The sequence below is a fragment of the Castor canadensis genome, chromosome 2, assembly GCF_047511655.1.
Source record: "Castor canadensis chromosome 2, mCasCan1.hap1v2, whole genome shotgun sequence".
Taxonomy (NCBI): Eukaryota; Metazoa; Chordata; class Mammalia; order Rodentia; family Castoridae; genus Castor; species Castor canadensis.
This window is the reverse complement of record NC_133387.1, coordinates 106,875,517-106,881,792: the sequence shown is the minus strand read 5'-3', so window position 1 is coordinate 106,881,792 and position 6,276 is coordinate 106,875,517. Positions and strand designations below refer to the sequence as shown.

General features: G+C 40.2%; 1 pseudogene; it reads left to right on the top strand.

Moving 5' to 3' along the window:
- Window positions 1-436: 436 nt before the first annotated feature.
- On the top strand, window positions 437-2,531 carry LOC141420746 (galectin-related protein pseudogene; annotated as a pseudogene).
- Window positions 2,532-6,276: the final 3,745 nt, after the last annotated feature.

Genomic DNA, 6,276 nt, shown 5'->3' with positions numbered 1-6,276 from the left:
AGTTCAAACCCTAGTACTGCCAGGGGAAAAAACTGTATTATTAATATAGTTATCAATGTTTTTCTTTTGTGGATTGAATTTACTGTTTAATCTAAAACTTATCAACCAGGCCCTGTTCCCGGTTCCCGAGCCGGGTCCCGGCCGCCTTTAAATGCCGCCCAGGGCCTTCGCCACCTTTCTTTCTTGGACAAGCACAGCAACCACTGCAGCAGCGCCGGCTCGCACTGGGCGGCCGCGGTCCAGGTCCGGGCAGCAGCCGCCACCTTGGACCTCACGGGCCGCACCGCCTCTGCCTCCCCTCCCCCTCCTCCCCGGCCCAGCCTGCCGGGTCGGCGCCGGGGCCCCCGGCATGCGTGCGCGCCCGTGTGTGTGTGCGCGCCCGCCTCGGACCCGCGCCCCCGATCAGCGCAAGACCGCCCCGGGTTCCGCACCCGCGCTCCGCGTCCAGCGTTCCCAGCCGCCTGGCCGGCTGCCGTGCGCCTCGGTGCACCGTGCAAGAACATGGCGGGATCGGTGGCCGACAGCGATGCCGTAGTGAAACTAGATGATGGGCACTTAACTCCTTGGGCTCTCCAGTGGAAGCCAACGTGTACTTCCATTTTGTGGGCACATTAAATGTGGCATGAGACCAGGCAAGAAGGTGTTAGTAATGGGCATCGTAGACCTCAACCCAGAGAGCTTTGCCATCAGTTTGACTTGCCGGTGACTCGGAGGATCCTCCTGCTGTTGTGGCAATTGAACTCAAAGCTGTGTTCACAGACCGGCAGCTACTCAGAAATTCATGTATATCGGGGGAAAGAGGTGACGAGCAGTCAGCAATCCCTTACTTTCCATTCATCCCAGACCAGCCATTCAGGGTGGAAATTCTTTGTGAGCACCCACGTTTCTGAGTGTTTGTGGATGAACACCAACTTTTTGACTTTTACCATCGTATTCAAACGTTATCTGCAATTCACACCATAAAGATAAATGGGGACCTCCAGATCACCAAACTTGGCTGATGTTGTTTAAAGCACTTCTATTTCATGTAGGATCAGGTGCCACAACTATATGACTGTCAGTCTGGAAGAAGGTCCTAGCAAGAGCTGGAGACTTAAAAAGAAAACAAAAACAAAAGGCAAGCTACACTGTCTCTTCTTTCTGTGCAATTTAAGTCAAAAATGACAACTTTGACTATGGTTTACCCATAGGAAGAAAGCTGTCAGACAAAGACATGGAGCCATTATTCCCAAAACAAAGTAATAAATTTATGCTGGATTTTATTCAAACTAAACTAAAATGGATTGTGATGATTTGTGATTTGGTAGCAAATTATTCATCATTTTGAAGCAAGGTGATGTTTAGAAACAAAAGTGCTTAAAGACATTAAAAGCAACAACTGTACATGAAAATCAACGCATTTCTGCACTGAAGTGAAATTGTGTAGCACAACCAACATTTTAGTCAGGGTATTTACATAGAATGTAGGTTGTTCAAGGTTTGGTTTTTTGGTTTTTTGTTCTGTTTCGGGGTTTTTGCACAGCATAGTGTTAACTCAGATTTTTGAAGCTTTCTCGTAGTTATTTATTTATATTCAATGTATGTGTTAGAGAATGAGCAATGTCTCAAGAACAGCAAGGTGAACTTTTGAATGTATAAATATCTTAGGTCCAAGGGGGGAAAAATTACGTATTATACTCATAAACAGGTGAATTTACTCCTTAAAAATTGAGTCATATTCTCCATACCGTTGGACTTAGACTCTCTTCACATAAGTTGCTCTAAGTGCTTTTGGGAAAAATTTGCAACATTTCGATTAAGACTGCTTTTCAAGTTATTGTCAATGATGTGAAATTCTGTTTGCATTGCTCTTTCTCCTTACTGTGAATTAGCACAGTATTGGCTTCCTTAAAACTAACTCCTTCTCCCTAGATTTACATAATAGCTCATTAAGTTGTTATTAAATTAATTGAAAACATATAAGAGGAGATTGCATAGAAAATTTTTTAAATGACTATTACATAAACTTTTAAAAGTATCATATGAAAGCTGCAGTGTAAAAAGCAGAAGCAAACGGCCCCAAATGACTTACTTGGAAATAATTTATATCAACTTAAGCTGTTAGCTCATTGTATAACTTTTCTTATGTGACCCTCACCAATATCCCTAAGCAATGCCTTTGGAACTTCAGAGTAGATACATTCTACTGTATTGGCTTAGAGGAGATAGTAGAATAAGAGAGGATCCAGATTAGGAAATGATCCGGTTAGTTTATCAGAAAGGTCCACTCCCAGGACTCCACATCTTTTGAGTACAATCTATACTGAATGGAGTTGTAAAATTTCCCCACACTCAGGGAACTGATCAAAATGTAGCTTGTTTCTGGCAGGTGGCTACAGACTGTAAATGTCACCCAAAAGGCCAGGGATAGTTGGAGCCCTGGGCATTGGACTTCGCAAGCTACATTGGCCCTGGAGAGAAGGACCCTTGGCATTGCTTTTGTCTGTTAGTGGGGGAAGAAAGGGGTGCTGGGGTGGGGGTGTATTTATGTATAATTTAAGTTTTGTTTGTTCAGCATAGTATGTCTTGTTACAACATGTCCTTGTCCTCTTTGCTTTTTTTTTTTTTTTACACAACATTCAGATGCACTGAAGTGGCCATGTCATATTCATGTGTCGAGAATGTAGACAGTGTTTCAGTACCAAAGTCTAAGTTAAATAAAGCAAACTAAAATTGTGGTTTTTATAGGTGATATATTTGGATTCATATCAACTTTGAAACTGTTTGGCACAGTTCCATGGTGTTATGTACAAAGATACTCTTAACAAGACCAGCTATACATGAAAAAGCTTTACATACCAGCTGACTTATTCAGCCAAATACAGCCATGAGGGCTGCTCTTTGGCTCCAGGTATTTTCAAGCCTGTGATTAACTTCCCATGGCTTATAAAGCCATTTATTAGGAGTGTTTGTAGAAAGACTTAGCACCCTGAAATATATTTGTAGGGGTTTTGGTTCAGCTCATAGTGGAAGACCCCTTGGGAGGACTCTTGAGTAGCCAACCACTCCCTACCCACTGCATAATTGAGCAGAAACTAGAGCAGCAGGGAGGAAAAGTGACTGGAAGTAAAACTGTTCTCTTTACCTATCTGCTAACTCACTAGCAGCCAAGCCCTTAGGCAGCTTAGTGTGAAAATACAGTGTTAACCCTTCATGTCCCTACAGGTCAGTGGGAAGCCCTTGGATAAGTCTAGTGGGGTTAATCTAAATGATGTGATGATTTGATTTAGGTAGAGCTAAATGAGTAGGGGGCCAGTCCCACTGTCCTAATGGTTAGCTGGAAACTGGAACATGTTTACCCCTTTCCTCACTCTGTGAGGTCCAAGGTGGGAATTTTAGGATAGAAAGTGCAATTTAAAGGTTCACAGCAAAGTATTTGCATATGTAAGGAGTTATTTCTAACCAGAGCCCTAGTTTTGCAATAACCAAAACCAAGGGATAGCAATCAGGCTCTGGGGAAATAAAAGGTAGCCTTTAGACAATCTTTCTGCAGCAAAATTGGAATGAATGTGTTTATCTACTTCACAGTTAATATAAGTGGCTTCTACTTTCTGGGCTATTCCAGAATTGTCTTAAAATTATTATTTTTTTAAATTTTGAAATCCCATTTCAAAATTCACCAGCCTCACTTTCAAAACCACTAAGAGCTCACTCTTAGAATTGATGATTTGTTAAATGACAAATCCTTCCACTTGTAATTAAAAGAAAAGCATCCAAAAAGAGGGAGACAACCCTACTGCCTTGAGAGAAACACCCTTGGCATTTTCCGGCATTGATGTAGAAATAATGTTCTATGATGACATATTTTCAAAGAAACACTTTCTTATTTACTGTGTGGTGTAAAAACATTGCTACATGTGTTGTTACATTATGTCACTGCTGAAAGTTATTTGCACTATAATAAAGGAATTTTCTACAAATAAATAAATAAATAAAACAAACTCATCAACCAAACACCAGGTCACATTGAACATTTTATGCTTTCCTAGCATTGTTACAGTTTTTAATTTTAAGTTTGTGGAATATTTTGAGTGAATTTTTTTGTAAGCTATAACGTTTATATCTTTGTATTTTTGGTTGAGATAGATTTGAACTTAGGGCTACAAACTTGCAAAGCAGGCACTCTACCCCTTGAGCCACACCTTCAGTCAGTTTTATTCTGGTTATTTTGGAGACAGGGGTTTCAAGACCTATTTGGCCTTGAACCTCAATCCTCTCCCAATCAGCCTCCAAGGAATCAGAAGTATAGGTGCCAACTGCCAGTGACTGGCTCATTTTTTCTCTATGGTTTTCAATTGTTCTCTCATCACTTCTGCTAAGACACCTGTTTTGCAAGCCCAAAGCCCTGAGTTCAAACACCCATTCCACCAAAAAAAAAAAACCAGAAAAACCAAAATACTTTGAAGTTTAGTGGTGAAAGACAAAAAGACAGCACAATCAAAATTTTATTTTTTGTCTATTCTAAGCCACTTCCTCCTTAAGCCTGAGGTGCCTCCCAGGATCCCCAAGCTGACCTAGAACTTTCCAGGCCATCACTTCTTCCATTTCAGTAGCAACATTCCCATGGTCCAAATACCCTTTACCTTCTCTTTGTTTACACCATGCTTTGTTACAGAAAGGGTTCAGCTGAATACTTGATGCAGAAAAAGGCTCAGATGGATGCATTTGCATAAATGAAATAACTCAAAAAGATAGTTGTTATACATTAGTGGGAAGTGTTAAATTGTTTTAAGCCAGTGACGGGAGTTGTTTTTTTGTTGTTTGTTTGTTTTTTAGTGATAAGCAAGTGGCCAGTAATTATCCACTCAAGGTTAAATGCCTTACATTGAAAATGGACCACAACAGACTGTATTTTGAACAGAATCAGGAATTGCTCTATGCTGATTGTGCTTAACAGAAGAAATGATTAATCTTCCTGAAGTATGTACACATACTTCACAGCATTTTCCTGTGGAGCCAGCAAGTTATTTTCTTCAGTTATTCACACCTTGTGCAAACCTGAAATACAAGTGAGCACTTACAAATGTGGGTATTCATCCACAAGGAAAACCAGTACTTCCATTTTGTGAACAAAAAAGAATTTTGAATGTTAACTGACTGTTCTAGGAAATAAAGCTTAGATGAAAACCTCAAGATTTTGCTGGTTGGGTGCAGCAGCACTTACATATCTAAACAGGGAGAATAAGACTTAGAACTGCTGCTACCCTGTGCTGTCATGGATTTAGCTCATCCAATTGATTTTTAGTACAAAATTAGAAATAACCTCTTCTTCATAGCATTCATAGTTATCTATATGGTTTTATTTTCAATATGACATAATACTTTAAGATGATGCATATACAGAATATTATCCATTGAAGCTATCATGTAAATATAAATGCTTTCTTAAAGTACTTTACAGACTGTGTTACATACATTGTTCAGTTTGATCTGGAGCAAAAAAAGGAAGCTGCCACAAGCTTAAGCATGAAGCATAAGTACGTGTCAACCAGGTTAGCTTCTTGGATGTCTGCTTTTGCTAGATTTGTTTTGTATTGTCATTATCTAGAAGCCCACTTCATAAGAGAAACTCATTCTAAGCCTCTTTGTTGCTTAAATTTGGCCAAAAGGGTCTAGCTGGCAGTGACTCCCACCTGACCTGCTTGTTGCTCCCCCACACATACAGGACACTTACAAAAAAAAAATCTAATCCTCACAAAAAGGATCAAAATGACAATCAGAAAAATCTTCTGAGGAGACTGCTCAGAGACAAACAGTTTGGAGACAGAGGAGGAATGCCGTCAAAGTTCAAATGGAGTCACTCCTGCCAGATCCCTCAAAAAATTAATCAAGGCAAAGAGGTTTAAGGGAGTGGTTCTTAGGCATGTGTCTCTATCTGGCATTAAAGTCCTTCTAAGCACAAAGTCGTATTTTTGGCCAGGGCTTTCTACTTAAATAGACATGTCCTGTGGTACTTAAAGGTGGTGTTTTAGTTTTGGACTTAAAAAATGGGTTTTTCTTGGACTCATCGATTACCATCTAGCCTTAGATTTTCTTTTGGCTGAATAGGGAGGAGTATGTACAGTTTCCAATACTTTCTGTTACAAATATAAATACTTCAGGTATTGTAGAGAAATGTACAAACAATCTTCTCCAGCAGGCTAAGTGGCTCTGGGAACAATTGAAAAAAGTACCCTGTATGATTTCAGTCTTTTTACATGTATTACGACTTGTCTAACACATGATCTGTCCTGAGGA